At 46.7% G+C, this 12,722-nt stretch overlaps 2 long non-coding RNA genes across 2 annotated transcripts in view; one reads left to right on the plus strand and one right to left on the minus strand.

The window, feature by feature from the left end:
* Positions 1-10,925: 10,925 nt before the first annotated feature.
* On the minus strand, positions 10,926-11,985 carry LOC127668872 (uncharacterized). Its single transcript, XR_007974231.1, has 2 exons — positions 11,924-11,985; positions 10,926-11,457 (listed from the first exon to the last, which is right to left on the minus strand). It is a non-coding gene; the product is annotated as an uncharacterized LOC127668872 (long non-coding RNA).
* LOC127668871 (uncharacterized) overlaps positions 11,394-12,722 on the plus strand; it is a 34,288-nt gene continuing 32,959 nt past the window's right edge. The window contains exon 1 of the long non-coding RNA XR_007974230.1: positions 11,394-11,465. This is a non-coding gene — a long non-coding RNA (uncharacterized LOC127668871). The remainder of the gene's footprint in view (positions 11,466-12,722) is intronic.

Below are 12,722 nucleotides of genomic sequence, written 5' to 3' on the forward strand. Positions count from 1 at the left end.
TGGTGCAGGGAAAGACAAGGGGAAAAGAAAGTGGAAGATACAGAAGCAGATGCGGAAAGGGACAGACACCCCCAGGATGGGGCAGAGAGGTGTGGAGCTACCACATGGCAGGTTGTTTAGAGTAGTCGCCATAAGTTTAAATGGTATCTGAGAAACTGCGCCTGCAAAGGGCCTATGCTTTAAACTGTATTAGAAGTCTCTGTGCCATTATTTAAACTGCTGGCGGGACTGATGAACAAGTCCGGCAATATGCATAGTGGAACTCATGTATATACTACTGGTGCACAAGAGTCAGGAAGGCTTTGACCCAAATCCCTCCCCTCTGTTCTCTTATGGGAAATCATCTTAGAAAAAAGTTTACTAATATTATTTCCGACGTCTTCAAAAACAGTACCTTGGAGCTACTGGGATGATGTTTGCCGGTAGAGGGTTTGAAGGATGGGGAGATACTTGTTAGTGTCTAATAATAATTTTATAATGATGATTTTCAGGAGTCAAGGCTCTTTTCCCTCGTCTATAATTTGGAAACATTGGGATAGACAATCCCAGAGGTACTTGAAATGCTTGGATCTCCGGTCTAACTTTGTTGGTGGAGAGTTGAGGTCTGTTTAGGGATAAAGGGAAAGTAAAGGAATTTACTTTGAGTAGTCATCTTTGTCATTCACTTAATCTACATAACTTAGATAAGCAACAGGGGACAACTGGGCTTGTATCTATGAAATCATATTAACTGTGAAGTGAGTTAAACTCTTTTAGAAATATATATTTAATATATATAAATATTTATACATTTATTTATATTTATTTATTTATTATTTATATATTTTATATAAATATTTATATATGACTATATAAGGAAAGTTGAGTCTTTCATATATTTATATATAAATATACATATAATTTTCCCCAGCCTCCTGGGTTTCATTTTAATATCTTCCTGATATTTAAAAGAATCATTCACTCTTCCTTTGGACTCTGAGTCACCATCTTGAATACTAGTCATTGCCCCAATGAGATTAGGATTTCGAGTTGAGCAGGATGACCAGGGTATCTGAGCATGGCAAGATTTAGCCTTGGACCAGGGCAAGAGGCAGAGGCTCCCAGAGAGGAGTGGATTGAATATTAAAGGAACAAAAGGGGGTGGGAACTCCACTACAGGTAATTGTCCTAAGGCGGTATATTTACGACTCAATTGCCCATCTGTGGAAAGGAATAGTTAATAGTTCTGATCACACAATGCAGGGGTCTTGTGAAGTCGGAACAAGAAGAATCCCATTCATCTCTTAGCACAGTACCCAGAATTTTGTGATTCTTCAATAATGTGATTTCAATGTCTTGAATCATGAACAGTTTTAATTGTTTTAAATGCTATGTGTTGGTAAGAGATGAGACAATAGATCAACACAAAAGATTAGCAAGACAAGACTATGTTATGATGGTTGGGATTGTACTGTCCCCACTACTGTTTGTACCAAGTCTGTATGTAGACAGATGTCAATTATTAGAACCTTTACCATGTCCCATTAGACAGCATTGCATTGCTGTGACAAAATAGGACAGCCAACTAATAATGAGGAAAAATTTCTTTTGGCTCATGGTTGCAAGGCTTCAGCCTGTGATCAATTGACTATATTGCTTTGTGGTCTCTAATGAGACATGACGTCATGTTGGGGATCACACAGTGGAGAGCACATTATAGGGAGCACATGGTGGGGAGCATATGGTGGGGAGCACATCATAGGGAGCACCAGAGAGACCACACCTCCTCTTATGGTTACTAGGAAGGGGAAAATAAAAAAAAACTTGAACCATTTCTCAAATGGCATGGCTTGAATAACCTTTCACTAGGACCCATTCCTAAGAGTTCTACAACCTTCTAATAGTGCCCTAGGCTGTGACCATCCATGTCCCTTTGAAGAACATTTCACATCCAAACTGTAACAATGTGAGTTTAATATTTAGATCCACCCTGCTCAGACATCAGCTGGTGTAGTAGACAAGGGGCAGATGGGGGAAGAGAGGGGTCTTCCAGCTCAGCTCAACGAGTATTCTATCAAATCATGGGGACGGTCAGAGGTCCTCCAGGGCAGATGGTTCCAGGTAGTGGGTCCCAGTGACATCTCCTGGGTAGCAGGATCGTTTACATTTGAGGATAAGCCATAGATAGTCACAGAGCACCTTCCCCTGGGCCTAGCAGGCTAGGCAGAAGCAATTGATCTCACAGCCTGTGATGATCTGGATAGAACCTAGGGCAGTGCCAGGCATCAAGAGCTACTTAGTGTCAAGGGCCAGAGGATGGCTGGGAAAGCCAGAACAGGAATCTGCAGGCGATTAGTTAAGTCTTACCACTCACCAACCACGTGCTCTCCAGCTGGTTATTTAACATCTCCGAGCCTCCTTTCAAAAATAAAATAATTAAAGCTCACCTCAGAGGTGGTGGCATGTTTAGTGAAGTATGATACTCAATCCTGTCACGGCAGAGCACTGAGTTGCACTGGAGGTCCCGAGGAGTCGGGGCAGTGCATTGTGAGCAGCTGGCTTCAGAGATTGCTGTGAGACCTTTAGAGATTTGAAAAGCGCAAGCCAGGCTGAGCCCTTTGAGGTCTGGAGGTGGTTTGCAGGTTTCTCTGTCTCTCTTAGAATTTAGCACTTTAACCTGTCCCTGCATGAGTTGTTAACTAGAGTTAAGTACTCCTGGCCCTTCCTACCTTCACCCATTCCAACACAGCACTGAAAGCAAATGCACCTGAAGAATTGATAAACAGTAGCACCGGGTTTATCTAGACCCTCCGATCTCAGGATCTCAAAGACTCTTAGACAAATACCTAGCAGCAGATAAGAGTCTTCTTCATTTCCTAGATAGCTAATCTGAGCTTCACTTACCAGGGAAGGACAGATCCAAGCGTGTAATGTAGGTCAAACGCTTTAGAGGGGAGAAGGGATGTCACCGATGTGCTAATGTAACAGCTTTCAAACATGCAGGGGTATGTAAGCACACACACACACACACACACACACACACACTCTAAAATCTCTCAAACGGCACACTCATGGATTCTGTCCACTTAGTCTTTCTATGAAATCTGGGTGTGGCCCTAAATTCTAGAGGAATCGCTTACACAGCTCAGAATGCTAAACCCAGGGGCTGGACTTGCAGCTTCTGGTGGCTTCCAGCTTGTAACGAAGCCACACAAAGCTCCACTTGGCATTCCCTCCTCCCTCCTCTAAGAACAGTCATGCTTAGTAAGATTCAGGGCCCACTCTGATCACCCATGGAGAACCAGCTCTGCCTTTCCAATTACACATCTGCACAGACTTCTGAGAAGAAGCCTGAACTAGGCCACATCTATTTTAGATGTAACTCTTTTATAGGACACACAATTCCGACAACTGTACCTTTTGGTGACATATTACTCTACGTTCTACTTTCTTTTGGCACAATTTGGCACAGCCTTCTCCACCTAAAAGGCGTGAACCTCAGAGAGAGTTCTGTAGGACCCTATTCTAGAACATAGGCCTTCAATGTTTATTTTAATGACTGAATAAGTTATATGCCATTGGTCTGCTCATTTGATAATTACTATTAGTGTAGTTTAGTATGATGTATAAAAACTACTATTGCTAATGAATTACTAGATTTGTTTGCTCCTAAGTTTTAATAGCTAATACTATATTTTATATGTAAATATAAGGTACTATTATATATAATTACATGCAATATATACACATATATTATATAAATATAATATTATATACACATATATAATATGTAATAAACTGAGGAATTGTATACTTGAGCATCTGTTGTCAAGGTCTGTACTGGTCTTTTTTTTTTTTTTTTTTTGAGATGGGGTCTCACTATGTAGACCAGGCTGGCCTTAAGCTCACAGAGATCGCCTGCCTCTGTCTCTGGAGTACTGGGATTTAAGGTGTGTGCCACCACTCCTGGACTGTGTGTGGGCTGATTTTTTTTTTTTTTTTTGTCAACTTCATACAAGCCTAGACGTATATGGGAAGAGTGAATCTTAACCAAGAAAATGCCACCATAAGCTTGGCCTGTAGGCAAATCTGTAGGACATTTTCTCAGAAAATGGCATGCTCTTGGGTTTATGTGATGAGCCACGGCTTGAGTGAGCTCTTCGGTTCAGCTTGTGTGGGTGTAGGGAGGCGGCTGGGAAGACACGTGTGTCAGAGTCTAGTCACGATGACTTCCTTGAGTCAGGGCTGAAGCTTTCCTGCCCAGGGAGTCTTCTCTGAGGCTACGTTTCCGTGTTTAGTGCTGTCGATCCTGAAAGCACTCCGGACTTCTTTCCTCATAGAGTGAATGGCCACGTCACCCAACACACCCAGCAGCGTGAAGATGGCCACAGGTGGGACTTGAACCTGGAACAGCCCTGGCCTGGAGGTTCAAATCGCCTTTAATCTTCATGTTGGCATCTAATCCCTGATGCAATATTAATGCCAGCAGTAAAAGAAACCCAGAGAACAGCCTTTCAAAGCTTCCTGTGTGTGTGTCTAGTGTCCCACCAGGGCACAAGGGATTAAGTTGTCCCTTTCTTCATGTGAGATCACCGAGAAAAGGTGTCTATGAGGAGTGACTTGTCACCAGGCATGGACTCTGCCAGCACCTTGATTTTCCCAGACTCCAGAATATCGAGAAATTAGTTTCTATGACTACAAATTGCCTAATCTAAAGTATTTTGTTCTCACAGTGGGAGTGGACCGAGAACCCATTTGCTCTTTTTCTGTTCTTGAACAATATACATTTGCCAGGACTTTGCTGAAAAAAAAAATCCTACCCTTTATGGTCCTGACACTGGTCCTGTGTGGGTGTGCATGCAGCAAGACGTTTGTCAGATGTCAGTGCCGGGGCTGTATTGATTTCAGGAGTGACACTGGAAACCTTTTGTGTTCTTTTCCACGCTGCTGCCGGGCTGAAGCAGAGTCTGTGGGCAATACTCATGTGTGCTGGCCTCAGTGAATGTGTGCAGAAAGGAGGAGTGAGAACTCTCTCAGGGTGGTGTGCTGGCTTGCCACAGACCCTTCTGTTTCCAGATGTTTGCCGTGGGAAACAGATTGTGTCTCCACAGTGCCATCTGGCCTGGAAGGTCAACTCCTCAGACATCAAAGCTCACATGTCAGAATGTTGCTGGCTTTCCCAGTGTATGTCCCCACCGTTGCCCCCCAAAGCTGTCACCTTCAGCAATGCACCCTGGAAGGCAGAAGTGCTTTGAGTTGCCAATCCAGAGGCAGTAGTATCTTTATGCATAGGAAGGACAAGACTGTATTGCACAAGTGCAGAGTTCCATCACTGGCTTTAAAAATAACATTTCCCGCTGGTCTTAAAAAGGAGAAGAAGGTTCTAAGTGGCAAAGAGATTAGACTCTGAACCTAGTTTTCTTTATCTCTGCAGAAGAGGAGGTTTCATTTGAAATGTGTTATCACCAGGAGCTTCTATAGTTACTAGCTTCATTTAGAGGGGACTGGAAACTCATAATAATAAAAAAGATCTCTCCCTATTACAGGCCCACCGGTGTCTGCAGTGTGAACTAGATGTCCTCAGCAGGGGTGAGGTGGAGGGGTGGGAATAAATTGAGACAAGAATGAGAACCTCAAGAGACTTGTCACAGCTACGCTTTCACCTAGAGCCTGACAATTGCATATACCAGTATGATAATATCTAATACAAACTATTTCTACATGGGGTATAGAGGAAGTGTCACTTCATTTCACAAACTCTGTTCATTTCAGTATATGGACATTTTCACTAAATTACATAATGGTTTTTTTTCCCTTCTAAACTTCACCTCGGGGTTTATGAACGAAATGCCATTCTGACATAGTTCTAAATGACCAGATGAAGATTTATCATCGCAGTGTAGAGGGGCCTGGAATAATACTGACATAGAAATAATTGCTTTTTGGCAGGTGGTCCTGCAGTTTCATGATTAGACCTACAAATTCAGTGCCAGCAGGCTGTCCGTGGATGCCTTCCCTGGCCCTTCATGAAGAATGACCTGCTTCTCCCAGAATCTGCCTCCTTGAGGCTCCTAGGCCCTGACAGAGCGTAAGCAGGGCTGCGGATGGACACCCTTCCATTGCCTGTCTAGTGTCACAGCGTTGCATTAGCACCGGGCTGCCTTGTTCACACACACAGGACTATGCAATGAAGCGAAGGTGTGTATGTTTCCAAGTTGTACAAATGAAACAGGGTAACAGAATCTTGTGAATTAAAAAAAAAAAAAAAAAAAAAAAACCTCCTCCCCTCAGAAGTTGACAATGTTTAAATGTGCAGAGCTCTCTTTAGGCAACCAGGGCCTGGAAAGGTTATGTGCTGGTTGAGGGATGTCTCACAAACAGCGGAGGACGCATGCATGTGAGTGGATAGTAAGTGGTCCCCAGAGATGGGCTGCTACAAAGATGCTTTTGAATGTATCTTAGTTCCTTTTCTATGGCTGTGAAGAGGCATCCTGATCAAGGCAACTTAAAAGAAGAAAATAGTTCATTTGGGGCTGATGTATCCAGAGGGCAGCAGAGTCCATGACTATCATGGAGGGGAGGCATGGCTGAGAGCAGGCAGGCAGCAGGCAGGCGGCAGGCAGGCAGGCGGCAGGCAGGCAGCAGGCAGGCAGGCAGGCAGCAGGCAGGCAGCAGGCAGCAGGCAGCAGGCAGGCAGCAGGCAGGCAGCAGGCAGCAGGCAGCAGGCAGCAGGCAGCAGGCAGGCAGGCAGCAGGCAGGCAGGCAGCAGGCAGGCAGCAGGCAGCAGGCAGCAGGCAGCAGGCAGGCAGCAGGCAGCAGGCAGCAGGCAGGCAGCAGGCAGGCAGCAGGCAGCAGGCAGGCAGCAGGCAGGCAGCAGGCAGGCAGGCAGGCAGCAGGCAGGCAGCAGGCAGGCAGCAGGCAGCAGGCAGCAGGCAGGTAGGCGGCAGGCAGGCAGGCAGCAGGCAGCAGGCAGGCAGCAGGCAGGCAGCAGGCAGCAGGCAGGCAGCAGGCAGGCAGCAGGCAGCAGGCAGCAGGCAGCAGGCAGGTAGGCGGCAGGCAGGTAGGCGGCAGGCAGGCAGGCAGCAGGCAGGCAGCAGGCAGTAGGCAGGCAGCAGGCAGCAGGCAGCAGGCAGCAGGCAGCAGGCAGGCAGGCATGGTGCTGGAACAGCAGCTGATAGCTTGTATGTTACATGACAGTTTACTACCACTAGACAGAGAAAGCAAGAGAGAGTGAGAGAGTGAGAGAGCGAGCAAGAGAGAGAGAGAGAGAGAGAGAGAGAGAGAGAGCGAGCTGAGATGGTGTGAGCTTTGGAAACCTTCTCCAACAAAGCCATGCCTCCTAATCCTTCCCAAACAGGGGACAAAGCATTCAAACATATGAACCTGTGAGGGCCATTCTTACAGAAACTGCACAGGATGCAATGAAGATTTCATTTGGAGAATTATTCATTGGAAGCTCTTACGTGCCAGGCTCTGTTCTGGGTATTGAGGAGCCGGTATGAAGAGATACAAATACCTGTTGTCAAGGAACTTGTCTTCAGTGGGGGATAGAGGTAGCAAATAAGAAAAGCAAGGTGTCTGATAGCTTTCTTGCCTCTGTGACATAAGAAGAGGAAGGATCATTTAGCTCACGGAATAAGAGGTTTCAGTCCTCTGTGGTGGGGAAGGGGGTGATGGAGCAGTGCACATCGTACCAGACAGAAAGAGAGAGAGGAGACACTGGGGAACAGGCCAAATTCTCAAAAGCACAATCCCAGTGAGCTACCAGCATAGGCCTAATTCCTGAAGTTGTTTTTTTTTTTTTTTTTTACCACCACCCAAATTAGCACCGCCAGGTGGAGACCAAGAGTCTAACACTGGGGCCTGTGAGAGATATTTTATATCCAAACCTTAACAATAAAGATACATAGACTATTCATAGTAGTGTGAGAAACTCAGATAAGTATGGGAAAGGCAGGAGGAAGAGCAGGCAGAAACAGTACAATATCCTGGAAGCACAAAGATGAAAATCTCAAGGAAGAGAGAACTAAACGGGTCTACTGCTGACCGTCAAGAGTGATGTCTAGTCAGATTGATGACTGGCTAATAGATCTCCCAAGAAGGTCCCTGGTGAGCTCAGGTCGACTGAATGAGGCGTGTATGGCTAAACCAAGTACCAAGGTTCAAAAGAAACTATGTTTTTAATCGTCTTATGGTGATGCTTATTAAGTACCTACTTTGTGCCAGGCTGTGTATGGCCATTGACAATGCCACTTGAGCCATTAATCAATGCCATTCCAGTTGGGAGATGTGGCACAGTAACTCAGCCTCCACAATACAATTAGAGGGCTACACGCTTGCAGTAAATCCACCCAGGAATTATGAAGGCTTCCAGCCTATTAAGTTTTACCACTTCCTTAATACAAAGAGAATTTTATTACCAGTTATGCAGCCAAGTTAAATTAATATTTATAAGAGTCTCAGAGGCCGGGAGGTATGATGAAATTTCTGGATGTTCCTTGCTGCTGCTAGATTTTTGTTCCCTCTTGACATCTTGTGGTCCCTCGGTAGGGATGCAAAAAATACTAAGTAACAGGAACTGTGATTCCCATGAAGGATTTCCCCCCTGAAAAGTAGAAATTGGGAAAATCCTTTAAAAGCTAGAAAGAAACTTAGTATTGCTTACATTTCTATAATCAAGCCCAATCTAATGTGGCCATATATTAGTAATCCCGGGGAAAGTACCACCAAACTGAACTGGATGTGTCCACTCTGGGAAGTGTGTTGCCTTTGGATTCCAAGCAGCCTGAGCCCTTGGAGTTTGTACAAATCTCCAGAAGTCACAGCCTTCCCTGCTTCACACTGACCTAAGCCATTGTCTCCAGGAAGCCTCAGCAGCTACTAGTTGTCTCCCGCCAGTGTTTTCCTCATGGTCTGGAATGCTCTTCAGAGGCTGCTCAAGTTCCTCTTGAAAGTCCCTTTGTGGGAGGCAGCAGAGGCAGGGTAGAAACGGACTTTAAAGTCGTCCTGGCATCCCGGTATCTGGCTCTGTATCTTCTTAGCTGTGTGAACTTGGACCCAAAGCTGGACACCCCACCCAGCCTCCATTTTCTCATAGGAAAATGGCAGCGCTTGGCTCTGAGGGTTGTGTAGGGACTGAGGGGCATGCCTTCACCAAGTGCCAGCTTTTTCCTCTTAGCGAGGCACCCATTCCCCTCAGGGGAGAGATGTGGAGGGAGAGGGGCTGTGTAGTAGGAGGCTGAGGAGTCTGGAAGGCGGTGACAACAAGCCTGGGAAGGTAGAGAGGGGGAGGGTGGGGGCGGGGAGAGAAGCCAGGGAGGAGACCAGGGAGGAAGAGGAAAGAGGAGGAGAACAAGAGGGCTTAAAGGGGAGGGAAGAGGGTCCTGAGGAAGATGAAAGCAGAAGACAGACATCTCAGGAGCTGAGGAGTGATTCCAGAGGATGTCCTGACAGAGATTAGACACCAGTCAAGCCCAACGGAAATGGAAATCCTTCCGTGGTTTGAGGCAGAAAGCTGTCCTCACTGACTAGACTGGGGGTGGATAAAGAAACACCTCCGTGGGCCACACCCAAAGTCATGGCACGTTGCTACTGGAAAAGTTTTCTGTGGCTTCCAACCTCTCCACAGGCATGAAGACACCGATGGCCACACGTTGCTTCCTTTCTGCATGCATTCCAGTTTCACCAGACCTTCTGGGGGCACGGTGTGGGTGTCCTGTTGCTGTTCCTCTCTGGGGAGAGACGTGAATAACATCTCTTCAGCCCAGATAGGGCACAGACAACATTCCAATGAAATGGATCCATCCACGGCTCACGTGGTAAGCCAGTGAGTTTATTGGGATTCTGAGTGACTCAGGCAGCTACATCCCTAAAATTCTTACTTTAGCATGGACGATGACTTATAAGAGCCACACCCTGGGAGTCCCCTTTGTTCCTTGTAGGCATCTCCAGCAGAGGTCCCCCCACCCCCCCACCCCACTGTTTGCTGTTTAAACTCTTAGGATGGAAACTCCTGGGTCTTATTTCCTTGTAAGTTTTTGTTTTGTTTTGTTTATTTTTGGTTCGGGTTTTTTTTGATTTTTTTGGATATGTTTTTTTTGAGACAGGGTTTCTCTGTGTAGCCCTGGCTGTCCTGGAACTCACTCTGTAGACCAGGCTGGCCTCAAACTCAGAAATCCACCTGCCTCTGCCTCCCAAGTGCCGGGATTAAAGACGTGTGCCACCATCGCCCGGCTTCTTGTATATTTTATTAGCTTCTCTCCCTTTTCTCCAGGAGAGGATATTTGTTTCTTAGGAAAGAGGTATGCAAGAACTCCTCTACCATTCCAGCAGTTTGTCTGTCTTGGATGATGTTGAAGGTCATGGGAGCGCTTTCTTAGGGGTGTAAGAGAGAGAACCTTTGGGGTGTGTGGGTCTCTGTACCATAAGGCTCATATATTTAAATACTTAATCTCCAATCGGTGGCTGTTTGGGGAAGATTAGGAGGTGTGGCTTTGCTGGAGGAAGTTTGGCAAGAGGCAGGGGAAGAGCTTGGAGGTCTTAAAAGACTCTCCCATTCCCAGCATGCACTCTGCCTCCTGCTTGCAGTTTGGGGATGTGAACTCTCTCCACTGTTCCTGCCTCCGCGCCTTTGTTTCCACCATCATGGGTCCTAACTGTCTGGGCTCACAGCCCAACTAAACCCTTTCTTATAAGTTGCCTTGGACAAGGTGTTTTATAACAGCAATAGAAAAGTAGCTAAGACACACGGCTCTAAAATATTTGTGTTTCACCATGTGTCCCGCGTGCAGTAGAGCACAGTGTGTTTCCTCTCAACCCCACCCCCCAACCCCCCAGGGCACTGAGAAGTTGTTCTGCCACAAGGAGGCACAGAAAGACCTCTAAGGTGCCATTCATTCCGGCTCACAAGCCCATTTGCCCTTAGCTATGCAGGCAAGAGAATCAGGTTCAGTGCTATTAACAAAGTTTAAGCAAGAACGGCGGCGGTGGTGGGACATAGAGTGGAACAGTCATAGAGAGCCCTTTGTAACAGTTTAGTAACCCGAACAGAAAAACCTTTGATAAACTCCCCAGAGAGCTTAAATATTTCCCCTCTCTCAGGGCCCAGGTAGCGCTGCCAGCAGGTCATCCTTGAAACAAGATGACCTACTCCATCAACCTCAATAAGCCCTAATCCTGCAGGAAGGAAGTAGGGTTTGGTTTCCACGCTCGCTTTAAAAAAAAAAAAATCAGGGCTTTGTTCCTCCGGATTGCCCTTCCAGGATTTGTAACACACGGTGACTTGATTTGGCAGGAAAAGCACCTTCTCAACACAAAGGGCTGTTTTACAGGAGAGCTCTGCTCTCCAGGTCCGCGGCGCGCTCCTGTCATTCTCCCTTGTGGCCACTAGGTGGCGCTGAAGGAGCCGGGATTACCAGGAAGGCTGTGGCTGTCCAAAGTCCTCCAGGGCGCCTTGGGGCTGTGCAGGCACAAGCCGACCTGGACAGGTGAGTGGGTGGAAAGGAAAGAGTCAGATCCCTCTCGAGTTCACTTTTAATATGGCAGTCCATGTTTTGTTTATTTTTTCTGTCATCTAAGTAAGGACTTAAAGTGTGTTTAGAAAAGATGATCTTATTTGGAAAATCGTCCTGCATTCTGAATGCACCTCACCGCCATCCCTGGGACCAGTCATCCCCTCCCCCCACTGCTCTTTTGAACAACACCACTTGTTTGGTCTTGTCTCATCTTTAAGACCAAACTAATCTACAAGCTCCTTCCCTAACCCCACCTCCTCATTCTGCCTCTCACGTGTGTCTTCCTCCCCTTTGAACAACCTCTGGCACCCCCAGCTTTCCTCTTGTCTACTCTGATACACTGCTTCGGTGTCTGTCCCTGCAGCGTCTCCGCCCAGTGGCCAACCCCGGAGATGGCTTTTGCTCCCTTTCTACAGTGGCTTCTCTCTCACAGAGCTCTTGGAGCGCTTTCTGTCCTTGGTTCCTGCGACACTCATATCCCTCACACAACCCGAAATTCTTTTGGGGGGTTATTGGGAGCTACATTTCCCACAAAGCATTGCAGCAGCTGTAAAAAGCAGCTTCAGAGGCCCCACCCACAGCAGGGCTTGAGCCTAAGTTCTAAGTAGAACAGGAGTTCTACATTCCTATCTGCTTTTACTAAGTGAGGGCAAACTTAGCCGAGTATCTTGCGTATTGAATAGGTCCCCAAGATCAAAGGATGCAGAGAGGGGTTGCAGGAGGGAAGATTTTGTGTAGGCACCTGTCACTGTAACAAAATATCTGAGCAAACGCCTTAAAACAAGGACGTTTTGTTTGTTTGTTACTTTGTATTTGAGTCAGGTGTTCACACTGTCTTCCGGGGTGGTCTGAAGTTCGCTGTCATTTAGGTTTCTTGAGCTTTCTCCTGCATCAGCTTCCTCAGTGCCAGGACTGCAGGTGTGCCACCTCAGCCAAGCTGCGAAGTTTGGACAGGGATCTGGTATGTGGGAGACCCACTCCCGAGGGACCAGCTGCGGCAGCTGCACTGGAGCACGGAGACCTGCTTCCAAGATGAATCACTCATACAGCCAGAGGCGTGGAATTCGCTGTTGACTAAGAGCTCAGTCAGGGGAAGGGCCCTTGATTCTTGTCCATGTGACTCTTTTATGAACTGCCTGGGCTTCCTTACAGTCTAGGAGTTAGGGCCCAAGGAAGACTGAAGATACAAGAAGAACAAATTATCAGGCTTTTGTTGTTACTGTTGTTTTT

This window comes from Apodemus sylvaticus, chromosome 18, assembly GCF_947179515.1.
Source record: "Apodemus sylvaticus chromosome 18, mApoSyl1.1, whole genome shotgun sequence".
NCBI lineage: Eukaryota > Metazoa > Chordata > Mammalia > Rodentia > Muridae > Apodemus > Apodemus sylvaticus.